General features: G+C 46.9%; 1 protein-coding gene and 1 long non-coding RNA gene across 2 annotated transcripts in view; one reads left to right on the top strand and one right to left on the bottom strand.

The window, feature by feature from the left end:
* PERM1 (PPARGC1 and ESRR induced regulator, muscle 1) overlaps positions 1-15,787 on the bottom strand; it is a 126,944-nt gene that overhangs the window by 100,479 nt on the left and 10,678 nt on the right. The gene's annotated exons all lie outside the window — the stretch shown is intronic.
* On the top strand, positions 10,217-14,048 carry LOC128419752 (uncharacterized). Its single transcript, XR_008331907.1, has 3 exons — positions 10,217-10,282; positions 12,101-12,227; positions 13,859-14,048. It is a non-coding gene; the product is annotated as an uncharacterized LOC128419752 (long non-coding RNA).

Raw genomic sequence — 15,787 nt, 5'->3', positions numbered from 1 at the left:
GCAGCTAGGAAAGAGGGAGGAGCAGGAGGGCAAAAGCAAGCCGGCCGCGTGACTGAGAGAGCGAGCGCAGCACAGGGGAAAGGAGGAGGAGGAGCCTCACGTGTGCCTCCTTTTGTTTCGTTCCCATCCCCAAGAAGGCCTCGGCTCCCAAAGAGGGCGCGCGAGGGGAGGGTTGCCGTGCGGTGCGCTCGCCCAGCCGCCCAGTTTAGAGAAGCGCGCGCGCAAACAAACACACACCCAACCAACCAACCAACCTCACAACACCGCCAGCGAACAGCTATTGCGTCGCCCAGGACGCAGGAGCGCTGTGCGTGCACGGGGCGAGCGGATTCTAGGAAAACAGGAAGCCGCCTTCTGGAGTCGGGCTATCTGGTTCTGTGTTGTCTACACACTGAAGTCCCATCCACACTTCTGTTGGTCCCTGATTTCAAGTCACAGGGCCGAGAGGTGTCCCCCCACCCCACCCCCATGCACACACATAGCAACGCTTTCCCCAGGAAAAACGCTGCTTGTTGGTGAATCGGAACAAACATGAACCCGCAGAAAACCCTGGCTGACAACAGTTCTGCAGGGTTTCCCAGGCAGGTGATACTTCACAACCCTACCCGGAGATACCATTTGAAATTGAACCTGGAGCCTTCTGCTTTGGGATGTTTGTAATTGTTGTTTTAGACTGTTTTTGTTTTTAAATTGTGTTATCTGTTTGCTGGCCTGCGCTCCCTGGGGAGGAAGGGTGGAATATAAATTAAACAAATAATGCTGTGTGTACATGGCTTCCTAAACCAATGGTGGGGTGCACTGGATGGAAAGTAAATGGGAGCGTGTACTTATGCAAGTGTCCTTATGCGATATACACATTAGTAGCTGATCAGACCGTTCCCCACCCCATGCCTGACTGCATTCGAGTCACATTTTTGCATTCCTGTGCACACAGGTGGGGGGATGTCTTCACTCAATGTGCATTACCTGTTTAGTTTCCCTGCACCTGCAGCCCCTGCCCAAATTCCTATTCAATGAAGCCATCATATGCACATGTGCTTGCATCTGTACATTCACAACTGATGTCTCAAATGCACACCGAGTTTAACCACGGCTTGCTTTTTCGAACCGAGTGAAGTTGGTTTGGGACAAAACACATTGAGCAACAGCATTTCTCAAGAAATGATAACATTGTGAGTACTCAGCCTCAGACACCAGCAGTGGGAGTAAACTGTAATGCATATGCTGCCTTAGCCTCAATCCAGTCGGAGGTTTCCCTTAAATGAGGTATCTTTGTGTCTCCTTTTGCCAGTATTGCCTCCCCGCCAGCCACTTTCCTCCCTTCTCCTTCCTCTGTCCTTCCAGTTAGTTGACACAGCCTGTGTCTCTCTTTGCTGGGCTCAGAAGTTCACTTTGTGGGTTGGAGCGCACACAACCAAACGGGAAGCTGATTTGGTTCATGTGAGGTCTCCATCTGGGATGCGGGCGGCAGTACAGCTTTCCCCACAAAGAGCATGAGAACTGCCAGCCTTTCTGTTTACCTTCCAGCCTTTGGCAGTGCACTGGCAACTATGTAGCGTGTGCACTTCATACATTTAAAGCACATGTCTTCCCTCAAAGAACCCTGGGGACAGTAGTTTGTTAAGGGTGCTGAGAATTTTACCTTGGTGTGGGGTAAACTACAGTCCCCAGGATTGTTAGGAGGGGACGGGTGTGGTTTAAATGGTGCGCATAGAGCCCGGCAGATAGGGACAGGCAAGATGCTGAAGCCCTGCCCTCTGATTTCTGCAAATCTTATTCTGCCAGCCAGTTCAGTACCAGCTGCCAGCACAATGCTGGGACCGAGTCCTGGGTGCAATTCCTCCACTCAGCTGAATAATGAGTGATCATACAGCCGGAACCTCAGAATTACACTTTCAACCAAATCATTTTCAATGTTAAGGACTAGAAACTTGGTGGTTGTGTTTTTAAGACAGAATTAAAGAATGTTGAAATTCACAGGGAGAATAATTCTGTCCAGAGTACTGTGTGTGCAACCTGGGCAAAGCCTGTATACACCCACTGCCAAATATCAAATACTGCACTCAACAGCCCATCATCCGCCAGGATAGGTCACCCAGGTCATCTAAACTAAGCCCAAAACTGAAATTTGGAAGTGAGTGGGAGGGCAGAATTTCCATGGCTCCTGCGTGTCCTGTTCAAGCCTGAGATGTGCACTTAGAAAGAAACCACAGCTGAATACAGAAGTTCCTAGGTTCCCTCATGCAGAAGTTCCCAAGTTCAATCTCTGGCATCTCCAGAGATGGAGAATGCAAGTGTGGTAACAAGTAGTACCCAAAAGATTTTATGCCAGGGGTGGGGGGATTCTAGCCTGTGGACCAATCTTAGACCCCAAGGGTGCATGTGTCCAATGTGGCCCAAAAACTGTTTCCCCCAAACCACACCCACCTGTCTATCAACTGACATTACTGTTCTTCTAAGAGGATTAGTCAAAATAAGCGAGGACAAGACTATCAATGGCTACTAGCCACAAAGGCTTTGTTCTACCTCTACTGTCAGAGGCATTATGCCAGCAGCTAGGAATTGCAGGTGCTATGGTGTTCAGGTTCTTCTTGTGAGCTTTTCATATGGACATCTGATTGGCTAGCATATTGTGGGAACAAGATGCTGGACTAGATGCGCCATTGGCTTGCTCCAACTGGCTTGTCTTACGCTATTTATTTATTTATTTATTTATTTAATTTATATACTGCCCTTCATCCAATGACCACAGGCCATCATCCTCTTAAAAAACCCCAAAATACACAACATAAAACCGAAAAACACGAAAGCCCCGCAAACCAAAACAATAACCCCAAAAAAACTTTTAAAATGCCATAGATGATTTAATCAGCCAAAGACGTGAATGACAAGGAATGTTTTTGCAACAGCTGTAGTTTCCAAACTTTTCAGAGGCGGTTATATTCTTATGTTGCAGGGAGGGAAGAGAGAAACCTCCCCCCCCCCGACATCAGTTGTGTGAGAGAATTGAGCCTCACGCTCTACCGACTCTTGTGCACAGCAATGCCAGTAAAATGTAGCTCCCCCACACAAACACACTGGTGGGGAGGGGAGAAAGAAATGCTTTGCTCAGTGATCTCCAAAGCACCAACCACAGGATTTGCATTCCTGCTTCTGTTGCGGTTCCCAAATCCTTGATAGCCAGCTAGCTTTGGGGTGTTTGGGAACCCCATGCAAGGGATTTTGACAGGTGGGGCAGGGCAACTCACCAATTATATGGCGTTGTCATGTTGCCATGTGACTGACAGGTGTGTTGTCATGTTCACTTGTCAAAGTTGGCCCAGGAGGTGGGTTTCCCTCACCCTTGGTCACAGCTAAAGCAAATCAGCCCAAAGCTCTGCCTTATGTAAGCATCCACTCAGCCTGTCATGCAGACATGATCCTTCTCTGGCTCCTCCATCCCATGAGCCGTTTCAGTAATGCAGCACTGTCATCTGCAACTGGAGACACCATAAATATTATCAAATAACTCCCATTTCACTTGGCCCTGGATGGGAGAGGAGAATAAAAACCTTGTGTCTTTCCCTCTCCCTTCCCTGCTCTTTTTTCTTTCTTTTCTGTTTTTTTAAAGTCAAGCTCGTGCTATCATAAAAATGAGTCAGGCTTCCAGGGTACCAGTTAATGCATTCATTCTGAGGGCTGCTTAACTTCAGAAAAATAAAATGAGACGAACTTTTAAAAAAGAAAGAGAAGGAGGAAGGAGGAAAGGGAAGAAAAAGCTTCCCTGCTCCTCGGAGTGGCCTTGGAAAGAGATTTGGAAGGGGGAAATCAGTATGCAAAAGTTATTTGGGTTTTATGCAGCTAAGTGCTACTCAGAGGAGACACTGTGAAATTAATGGACCTAAGTTAGTCATATGTATTATCTTCAGTGGATCTGCACTGATTATGACTGATTTGGATACAACCCTTTGACTCCATTTGCCTTTAGTTTAGTGTGTACATGGGGTGGCATGGGGGAGATTATACAGTAGTCATCAGTGCAGCAAGGAACACTTTCCTTACCTCCCTTCTCTCTCTCTCTTTTCTAAAATCTTAAATTATTCCTTAACATTTAAATGTTTAAGTCCCTGTTTCTCCAAAGGGTGGAAGGGTTCAGAAAGGGGCAGCTGAAACAATCAAGGGTATGGAGCAACTCCCCTATGAGGAAGGGTTACAACATTTGGGGCTTCTTCATTAGGAGAAAAGGCAAGTAAGAGGTGACAGAATAGAGGAGTATAAAATTAAGCACGGTATGGATAAAGCAGATAGAGAGAGAAAAAGGCTTTTCTCTGTAGAACTTTGGGACATCCATCAAAGCTGGAAAATTCAAGCCAGATGAAAAGCAAGTGCTTCTTCACACAGCACACAATTAAACTATGGAACTCACTCCCCCAAGAGGAGAGGATGGCCACGAATTGGATGGCTTTAAAAGAGGATAGGACAAATTCACAGAGGACAAGGCTATCAATGGCTACTATCTCTGATGGCTATGTTCCGCCTCCACCGCTGGAGACAGTGATGCTTCTGAATACCAGTTGCTAGAGTGCTGCTGTGCTTGCAGGCTTAGCACAGGTATCTGGTTGGTCACCGTGAGAACAGGAGGTTGGGCTGTATGGGCTATTGGCCTGATCCAGCAAGCTGTTCTTGTGTGTGCACGCGCATGAGCACATATGTATGCACAAAGCACTTCACCTTGTGCCACCTTCATTAATGCCCCCTATTAGCATTCCAGGAAACTCATCTCTCTAGAGCAGGGGTCAGCAAACCTTTTCAGCAGGGGGCCAGTCCACTGCCCCTCAGACCTTGTGGGGGGCCGGACTATATTTTGGAGGGAAAAAATGCACAAATTCCTATGCCCCACAAATAACCCAGAGATGCATTTTAAATAAAAACACACATTCTACTCATGTAGAAACACGCTGATTCCTGGACTGTCCGTGGGGCAGATTTAGAAGGCAATTGGGCTGGATCTGGCCCCCGGGCCTTAGTTTGCCTACCCATGCTCTAGACTAGAGCCCTTTGCCCCTCCACATTCCCCAACACACATCACAGGTTTACCCCAGGCCCCAATTTTTTAAAATACAAAAGCATTGGCAGGTCATGAATTGATGTGTGGCCCATCCCCACTCCTTTGAAAATGAACTTCTACTGTTTGCAGCTTTGGCACGGAGAAGGGACGAGGGAGACACACACACACAGAGAGAGAGAGAGAGAGAGAGAGAGAGAGAAAGTCCCATAATGACCACTTTCTTTGTGTGACAAGCCGTCTGCTTCGTGTCTGGGAAAAGAGGAGCCTGGCAGGCATCCGCACAGAGCCACCCACACAGCTCGGGATAGCTGAGCTGCAGTCGTGTGTCAATAAAGTACACACACAGAGAGAGCCTCTTTCCTAGCCCTAGCCCTCCTCCCATTTCCCCTGGCTCTATGAAATCTGCCTCTTGATTCTGGCTCGCCCTCCTACAAGCAGAAGAGACACATAGACATTATTGGCATGCACACAGATGTACCAGTTAAATCAGTGGCATTCAAAACAGCATTTCTTCAAAGAACCCTGGAAAGGTTCTATCAGGAGCTCCTCCCTGGTTCTGATCACTATGAGCAGACAAGATTCCCCAGAAGACAGCTTGCCTACTTAAGGGCTGCCAAGTCTCCAAGGTTTGTCTCTAGGGCCATGGATTGTCTACAGATGGCTAGGCTACTAACCCTGTTGTATATGCTCTACCCCTACAGTGAGAGGCATATCTAGGCTCCCTTGCACCCTTGGCAAGGAACTGTATCAGTGCCCCCCACGATTCCTTGCGCCCTTGTGTGCTTCCCTCCCTCCCTCCCTCCCTCCACTCTCTGCTTTCCTTCCTTCCTTCCCCTGAAACTCTCACCTGTTTCCTTGTCTTTCTTCCCTCCGAGCCCTGCTGGGAACTCCACACACTTTTAATAGCACCCAAGGGCACTTGCGTGAGGAGTCGTCCAAGGAATGCACTGGTAGGTGGGAGGGCTCCTAGCCACTATGAGCTAGAGTGGAGAGCCATGATTTTTGTGCCCCCCTGGGCCTGCGCTCTTGGTAGAGGCCAACCTGACCAAGCCCTAGTTATGCCATCTACTGTTGGAGGCAGTATGCTTCTCAATAAGAAGATCCCTAAGGATATTTGGTGGTACAGTTTAGACTCTGGAGTTGATGGTATTCTAGTTCCAAACCACCACCAGATGGTAATTCGGGAATGGGGAACCTGTGTGGTTCTCTGGATGTTGCTGGACACAAACTCCAGCTTGGCCAACAGTCAGAGGTGATGGGAATTGAAGTCCAGCTTCTGGAGGCCTTCAGCTTCCTCATTCCCTATACCATCATGTGCACCAATAATGCCTATGTGCCTTTTCTGTCAGATACGGATTGCGGAGAGAGTCAAAGGAAACGGGAGGAGAGGTGGGGCTAGGAAAGAGGCTTCTAGGAGCTGTAAGCACCATCCAGAAAGGAGGCTCCCTGCTGTGTATCTGCATGAGTGGTTGCTCCAGATTTGATTGTTTAAAACTGGACTGGGGAACTTGTGGCCCTCTCCAACTCGCATCAATCCCATCTAGCTTGGCCTATGGTCAGGGATGACCAAAGGAGTCCAGCCCTGACCATGATCAGGGAATCCAACAAGAACAACACTGGGCTACAGGTTTCCCAATATAATTTGGCACCTCAGGCAGACTCCAAAATTGCACTCCCCTACCTGCCAGGGAAGGAGTGAGGGAAGATCTACACCAGGAACAAGGGAGGAAGGAAGATTGACATCAGGATCTGCTGTCCCTGTGAATCCTGCCACCTGATGCAGTCACTTCACCTTGCCAACCCTGGTACTGCTTCATTTATTTCACAATGTGGTAAGCAGCCAGACCTGGCACATGTGAATGGTTGCACACATCAGAGAGGGGAGGGGGATGTCTTCATCCAACATGCATGATCTTTTTGGTTCCCCCTTGCCTGCAATCACCCCCCACCAAGCCTCTGTTCATTAAGTTGTTGTCTGCGCATGCGTGAGGGCTGTCTCAAATATACACACCTGGCTTAAGTTTGAATACTGCCTGAGCTAGTTGGATTGAACCTGGTTTGAGAACAAACGCATCAAACACTTAAAAAAAATTTTTTTTCAAGTAGGGGTGGTTCGGGGTTTCATTTCAGATGTTGTTCCCAAGCACAGGATTTTCAAGCGTTGTTGTTTGATTGCAAAGGGCCTCTGCAGAAAAGAGTCCAAAAAACAACTACCAGGAGCAGCAGCAAGAACAACAACAGGGTCTAGGAAGCTGCAATGAAGTTTTGTCCCTTTTAGGAAGTGATGTCACTTCTTCTCCTTTCCAACCCTTTGCGATGACAGCTTTGAGTTATGGTCCCTGTGGAGCTTTTTCCACCCTTCCACCCCGACCCCCAGTCCATTTTCCTCCTCAGCATACCCTGTTGCAGCCTAGTTAAAAAATCCCACACTCCATAGCCTCAAATAACTTAGATTGCACATTTGGCAGGAGAGGGTCAATGTGGCTGTGTTTTCACGGCGGAAAGGCCTCTGGCCGCATATTTTTCTAATTAGGGTGGTTTCCCCCCCTTCTTCTGTTCAGCACAGTGTTCCCCACCTAGCCCCCCTTTCCCTTTTTTTGCAGCTGCGATGACACTCAGCTCTTGCCCCCTGCTTTCTCACGCTCTCCCTTGCCAAGTCGTGTAAGCAGCTGGGCGGCCGCCAAGCGTTGAGGTCGGCGTGTCAACCTCCGCTCCTTGTGTACATACTGAAAAGAAGGTGCTTTTCTTTAACCATGCTCCCTCCCTCCCCACAGGCCTCCTTCCCTCCCTCCTCTTGGCTCGTGGAAGTTGGTTCCTTGTCAAGGTCACCGCTCACAGCTTAGTTTGGGTGACCCAACCTGACAGCAGAAAAATGCATTAGGGAGCCCAAATTTAGAGGGGGCGACGCCAATTCTTTTCTCTCCAATGTTTTGCAATGATTTCTCCCTTTTCTTTCCCTCCCTCCTTAGGAAGAAGGCTTCCTGTCCCTCTCCTTCCTAAAACCACCCATCCCTCTGTGATTTCAACCAGTCTTTTATCAGTCCCTGGGTTGGGTGCCACTCTTCCTCCTTGCTGCTGCTGCTGCTACAACTATCTAAACACCATACATTTAAAGCACACCTGCCCCTTAAAGAATTATGGGAACCATAGTTTACCCCTCACAGGGCGACAGTTCTCAGCACCCTTAACAAACTATAGTTCCCATTATGCTTTTGAGGGTGGGTGTGATTTAAATGTGTTTAAAATGTATGGCTCTGAATACCAATTTCTGGAAGCTACAGGAGAGAAGAGCGCTGTTGTGCTTGTGGACTTCCCTTTGCGGTATCTGGTTGGCTACTGTGAGAACAGGATGCTGGACTTTTCACCATGGGATGCTGAGAGTCCTGAGAGCTGCTAGGAAAACCCTGTTCCTCTCACAGAACTGTAATTCCCAGAGTTTCCTGGGAAGAGGGGATGGCTGCTAAACCACTCTGAGAATTATATCTCTGTGAGGGGGAAAGGTGGGTCTCCTAACAACCCTCAACACACTTAACAAACCATGCTTCATGGCGGGGGGGGGGGGGGAGTCATGACTGTTTAATGTGATATGATCCTGCCTGTAAATACATAGTGCAAATATGGCCTAACCTAGGTCTATTAATGTCAATGGGTCTATGCTATGTAAAACTAAGTTGGATACCACGCTAATCTTCCCTCCCTTTGCCACACACTTTTGAACTGCACATTATCAGCTTTCCAACAGGACACTTGGTCCCCCCCCCCCAATTCTCACCCTTTTTTGTCCAATTGTACAATAAAAACACACACCTTGACACACAAGCTTGTCAACACAGCAGTGTGGTCCCCATCCACACAGCTTCTTCCTACAGCCCTGCTCTGCCTGAGTCTCCCCTGTGCCTGAAATGTTTTCTCTCCCTCCTCAGCGGCAGGCCCGGAAACCACCCTCCAGCTGTGGCTTATTAAAGTCAGATTGTCCCTTGAGGACCAAACCAGAGCCAGGGTCATTAATAACAACTAACTACGCAGCTTTGCGTGCCAGCCTTCCATGTCACGAGGCAGGGGAAGGGGGTGGGGATGGGGGACCCCACCAGCCTTCTAATGAAGCAACACACGCACATTCAATCACATTACTCGTTTCTTCTCCTCCCTCCCTCCTGCCCTTCTCCAAACAAAACAAAAACCGAAAAACTACCGTCATGCCCACTCACTTAAATGAAGAAATAACAGGCCTCTTGAGAAGGATGTAATCTTCATAAGTTGCTCCAGCTCCCTGTTAAGGGACCTGAGAAAGCCTGTTAAAAGAGTGGAATTCACTGCTTGGGAGTGTGTGGCAGAGAGGAAGACATAGGAGGATGTACTGAAGCAGTAACTCCCTTGCGTGCATCTTTTGAAAGACTGGCTTGCCAGTTCATTTCTGGGGCACAATTCACTTTTTCTGTGGTTCCGAAACTCGTCCACCCCCTGTGGACCACTTGAAAATTGCTAATGGTCTTGGTGGCCCATATACTGGTTTTGCAGCAACTATAATCTTCTGTGCTCTTAGGTGCTGCATTGGCTTTTAACTGAATTGCTATTGCTTCTTTTGTTTCTTAATATGTTGTGTTTTATTTGAAATGCAATTTGCCATTTCATAGCATTCAAATTGCAGTGGAATAAAGTACAATAGAAGAGATAAAACCAGCAATAAAAACGCAATGGAAAATAAACAGGTTTGCTGCAGATGGGCCAAGGGCCACCTGAACGAAACTTGCAGGCCACTGGTAGTCCATGCACCAGTTTGAGAAGTCCTGCATTTGTGTTTAAAGTGCTAATTAACATAAGCCCCCCCCCCATATCTCAAAGAATGCCTCCTTCCCTGCAGACTCTTGGGTGTTATCAGCACAGGACCCCTGCCCCTTGGTATGTCCAAGCCAAAACCCCTTTAAAAGCCATCCACGTTGGTGGCCGTCATCACATCTTTTGGCAGTGAATTCCACAGTTATAACTTCTTGCCTGTTCACTGGCAAAATCTACACAGGAGGGCAGCACTGATGGCTGCTGCCCACTGGGACTGGCAGAACGGAAGGCAGGGAGGCCAAACGGAAGGTGGAGCCAGAGACAATGACAGGCACAGCCAGAGCCAATGAGAGGCAGATCCAACCCATTGTACTTTTGTCCCCACCCTCCTCTTCTTTGCTGCACAATTATACAAGGACAACACTGAAATGGAAGAAGCTGCCATCCCGTGGACTGGTTGTAAGAAGGGCAGAGTGAAGTTGGTGGGGCAGTGCCCTATTCTCCCTAATGGAACCGCCTCCACCGTGGGGCAGCGACAAAAGCAAGGAGCAGCAGCAACTGCAGTCTCCATGCGCCATGTCATATTTTTACTGGGTTGTGGTGCAGATTGGGCTGGAGGAGAAGCTCTGGCCTGCGCATGAGGCTAGTCCTTCATCTAGGAGTTTGTGAATGTGGTGTGGGTGTCTGTGAGAGATTTATTTATTGCATTTATATCCCATCCTTTTTCTCCAAGGAGCTCAAATGGTTCTCACCCTGATTTAATCCCCACAACAAGCTGTGGATCAAGGGGACTGCTAGGTGGTGGGGGGGGTGAGGAGGGTGAGAGGGTACACAGGTGTCCAACCTTCTAACCACACTGATTTTTATGTGCATTTTAGCATCACGCAACCAGTTTCTTCCCAAATAAATTTGGTGTTCAGGTGGGAGCAGGGGCGGACTTAGTAACATTGCACCCTGAGTGAGAACAAAATTTTCGCCCCGTCAAGTATTGAGTAGATTGTTGTTGTTGTTGTTGTTGTTGTTGTTGTTGTTGTTGTTGTTGTTGTTGTTGTGTGCTCCCTTGGTGCCCCGTGTACGGAAACTGCCCGCACCACCCTAAATCTGGCGCTGATTGGAGTGGGAAGATCCCCTATCCCCATCCTCCCCCCCCCGCCTAGAGTGAGATGGCAAATTCATGGACAGTGTTGATAAGTGGCATGGAATTGGATCCACAGATGGCATTGTGCACATATCCCAAGTCTGAACCCCAGACTGTTAAATTCATTGGTGCTTTGACCACTTCTGCACCATACATCTAAAGCACATTTAACACATATTTAAAGTGCATAGTTTCGCCCAAAGAATCCTGGGAACTGTAGTTTGTTAAGGGTGCTGAGAGTTGTAGCTCTGTGAGGGCTAAACTGCGACTCCCATAAATCTTGGCTGTGGAGGGGATGAGCCATGACTGTTAAAGTGGCATAAAGGTGCTTTAAATGTATGCTGTGATCTGATGAGAACGGAACCGAGGAATGGTACTGTGGATTCAGTAATGGAGAGAGTCCAAGTATGCGATTCAATGTTATGTAGTGTGTGTGTGCAATGAGGACTGCTGGTGGCCACAAGAAGAACTGGAGGGGCAAAACGAAGCCACTGAGCATAATTCTTCTGCAGCTCTGTTTCAGGGAAAATTTGCCCTTTCACAGTTGCTTAAGCGAAATGTCAACCCCTTGCTAAACGGCCTCTGCCACATATGCTCCCTCTAAGGGAGCGGCTATAAATCAGGCAGCAGTTAGTGGGAAAAAATCAGGTTCCAAGAAGGCAAAGCAGTGGGAGATGTCTTTAAGAGAGGGAAGGGGAAAAGCTGGGGGTTTCTCCTGTGTTTGAGTTTATTATGTGGCCCAGCAGTGATGAAATTCATCATTTATTGTCAACCCCCCCTCCCCCGTGTGCCCTCTCTCTTCTCCCATTTTCTAACAGGAGACAAAGCAAGGGGGAGAAAGAAAGCCTAGTAGCAATTGCAATCAAGTCTGTGTAAATTTGGCCCCTCCGTGTCCTCTTCACAAAGCTGGACAAAGGCTTCCAGGCTGGTGTCTCAGCTGGGAATCAAGATACCACAGCTGTAGCCAATGCCAACTCCGTTCCCATCAATATGGTGCGGCCCCTGGCAACCTGCTTACAGCCATCTCCCATCTTCCTCACAAAAGACGGGAGCAAACAATACCTTCTCGAGACTCTCTTGCCCACCAAAATCTTAAATATTTCATTAGATTATTCCCCCCCGCCCTTTTCTTTTCTCAGCTCAGGCAGGGAAAGGAAGAAGAATAAAAGAAGCCAAATCTCAAAGCTGGAGACAGACAATAGTTTTGTTTTTGCTTTTTTTAAAGCAAGTGGAAAGCGGTTGGAAAAAGCTTCTACTTCCCAGGAGGTATGTGACACATTAATTTCCATCCCTATAGTTGGTCAAACAGGTTTATTCATTTGGCTTTTTGGAAATGAGATCAAACCCTGTGCAACCTGCTTAATGGAAGCAGAAGTAGAATGTGCACACAGAAGGAGGCACTCTGGAGAAAGGTGGTTGGCAAGTTTTTCTGGGAAGGTGGTTCCATAGCAAGGATGCCACAGAGGAGGTTTTACTCTGCTCACTGGTGGAAGACATCTTGCTAAAAAACAGTGCATGGAACAGGGTGATGCCCCCAGTTCTGAGAAACGCATCCACATTTAATCAAGGGGGTGGAGAAACTATTAGGAAGGTTAGACTAAGAGGCCATGACTGGCCCAAGGTCACTCTGGGAGCTTCATCGCTGAGTGGGGATTTGAACCCTGGTCTCTCATGTCCTAGTTAAACACTCTAACCACTGCATCACACTGGCTCATAGTCATGTCTATTAATTTCAATGGGTCTGATCTGAGTAGGAGTAACATTTGATACAACCAGTGGTTTTTATTTTTATTTTTATATTTTATTGTATGATGGTTTTTTATATATAAAAACTTTGGTTGCATTTTTATTTTATTTTTGCATTTAAATACTGTATAGAAGCTGTCTTGTGAGGTTACTCCAAAAGGTGTCTTATAACTCCAAAAGGTGTCTTATAAACCTTTCAGTTATCCAAAGATGGTTTGCAAATCTTTGAAATAAGGACAGTATAATTATATAAAGGTACCCCTGCCCGTACGGGCCAGTCTTGACAGACTCTAGGGTTGTGCGCCCATCTCACTCAAGAGGCCGGGGGCCAGCGCTGTCCGAAGACACTTCCGGGTCACGTGGCCAGCGTGACATCGCTGCTCTGGCGAGCCAGAGCCGCACACGGAAACGCCGTTTACCTTCCCGCTAGTAAGCGGTCCCTATTTATCTGCTTGCACCCGGGAGTGCTTTCGAACTGCTAGGTTGGCAGGCGCTGGGACCGAACAACGGGAGCGCACATAGGCATAGGCATTAGATACATTGTAAGCTTATATGTTATATTAAACATTCTCAAGTTTTTTGTTTTATAAGAAGCAAATTGTGATAGTCAGATTACTAACACTTCAGAAGGCATGGCATTGATGCACTCATTGTGCATTAGTGATGGATATCTATAAACATCCTAACCTCATTCTGCTTATTAGTTCTGCGATGCTTCCCCAGTGTTAGCACATTATTACCAGTTGGAGGGGCACTCTTGCACTAGAATGCAACAAAAGTTGGGACAAAGAACAACCACCCTGGATCATCTGTGGTATGGAAAGTTTCAGGCATAAATTATGAGGGACATGCACTGCTGGTTGCAAACGAAGCAGTATGTTTGCCCCCAAACCTTTGCAAGGACAAACAGTGTTGAAAGAGGGATGATGTATAACCACCCCAAATACCATCACCAGCACAAATAATTATGAATTCACAATAAAAGTAATGTCTAGGAATAAGCATGAAAGGTGCTTTGTAAGAAGCTCCATTTAGTAACCTTAAGAATGCATCCTTTGGTATCCAGTAGGCATTTAACAGAGATGAAAGACTTTTTCAGTAATTGAATCAGCATTGGTTACTGCTGAACTTGACTTTGTATTGTTTTATAGGCTTTTTCTTGTACTCAGTACTGTGATTCTGCGTAATGCTGGTGGGCAGCAAAATATGTTTAAAGACTCTCTCAAGGCAAATCTTAAAAATTGTCGTGTCAACATCGACAATTGGGAAACACTGGCCTGCAAGCACTCCAATTGGAGAACAACCTTTACCAAAGGTGTCATGGACTTTGAAGACGCTTGAACTCAGGACGACAGGGAGAAATGTTCTAAGAGAAAGGCATGTTTGGCAAATCCTCACCTTGATTAACTCCCGTCTGGAAACCTATGTCCCTATTGTGGAAGGACGTGTGGATCCAGAACTGGCTTCCACAGTCACCTACTGACTCACTCTTAGACCATGTTCATGGAAGACAATCTTACTTGACTACAAGTGATTGCCAAAGAAGAAGTCTGCAGCAAAATGTGTATATTGGTGAGTTTTTTTGTTGAATTTTTAAACACAATGTTATTAATTTCCCTCTTTTATTTACATTAAGACTGTATTGTTCTTTGGAATGGTTTGACCCAAGTTCATGCATTTTGTTTGATTTAAGTAATTTAGTGCTGTGATGAATACACTTTTGAAAATGGGGCGGGGGAGGATGTCTTAACAGGTCAGCGTTCAAAGAAGGGCAGAGAGGCTCTAGCAATGACGACTGGAATGATAAAAGGTATTACAAATACACAAGTGTCCTTATTCCGCTTTGTGAATAGATGGAGATGTGGCATTCTGTCTGCCAAATAAGCATTCTATTTTCTTTAGCATCAGGAAGAAATGCAGATGGTTGTCTCATTCTGCCCTTGCTCTAGCCCTGTGAAGCAGGCTAGACTGAGAAATAGTAAATCGCCCAGGGCCTCGCCAGTGAGATTTGTGACTGGCTGAGCTCAGCGAGGATTTGAATTCAGGTCTCCCAAGCCCAAAGAGGAGATCCATGTGGCGTGGTGTACATGTAGCAAATAATAAATGGCTCCAGACCGCAATACTGCAAGCAGCACCTCATTCCATTTGAACCTACCCAGATCCTAAGATCAGCTTCTGAGACCCATCTTCATGTGCGTCCTCCACAAGAGGTCCGGAGGAGGGCAACACGAGAATCGGGCCTTTTTTCCAGTGGCTCCGCACTTCTGGAATGCTCTCCCCTGGCAGGCTTGCCTGGCTCCTTCAATATACACCTTTAGGTGCCAGGCAAAAACATTCCTCTTTAACGAAGCCTTTGGTTGATTGTCATCCAATGCCCTTTTAAAATGTGGGTTGTTTTTTATTTTTGGTGTGGTGGTTAATTCGGTTGTTTTTGTTTTTATTTTGATTATGTATTCTGTGGTTTTTATATTGTGATTTTATCTTGTGAACCACCCAGAGACCTGTGAGTGTAGGGCGGTATATAAATTTTAATAATAATAATTAATAATTTATTATTATTATTCTGGTTCCCCCCCCCAAGATTATATGGTTTAACTTTACCCAGTAGGTAACCTTTCAAATGAGCTAAGGTTAACCAAAATATCCAGTTTCATCTCTTAAACACTTCTTAATAACTTTGCCACTCCATATTGCTAAATGACCTCAAATGGCGCTCTCTTCTTCTCTCTCCTCCTCGTCTTCCCCTTAGCTGTCCCCCTTCATCATCACTTGGCTTGGGTTTAAGTTGGCTTCAAGTGATAGCACAATAGCATCTTGCATTCTTTGTTTCACCCTTGATTTATCCACCCTCTTGAAGGACTCTAATGAATAATTCAGAATGATGTGAGATTATGGGAAGGGTCTTGCTCCCCTCCATCACCCTCCTCCTCTCCAACCTTTAAGCCCTTACTCCCCCCCCCACCCCACCCACACAGCGACCAAGAGGACTGCCCCTCGACCCCTCTTTGCTGTCAGTTTGATAAATATAATCTATTGCCAATTAAAACCTCGTTCGCTGTCTCTCCTCGCGCAAGGGAGCA

Source organism: Podarcis raffonei, chromosome 8 (genome assembly GCF_027172205.1).
Source record: "Podarcis raffonei isolate rPodRaf1 chromosome 8, rPodRaf1.pri, whole genome shotgun sequence".
Classification (NCBI taxonomy): Eukaryota; Metazoa; Chordata; class Lepidosauria; order Squamata; family Lacertidae; genus Podarcis; species Podarcis raffonei.
This window is presented reverse-complemented; position numbering and strand designations above follow the sequence as displayed.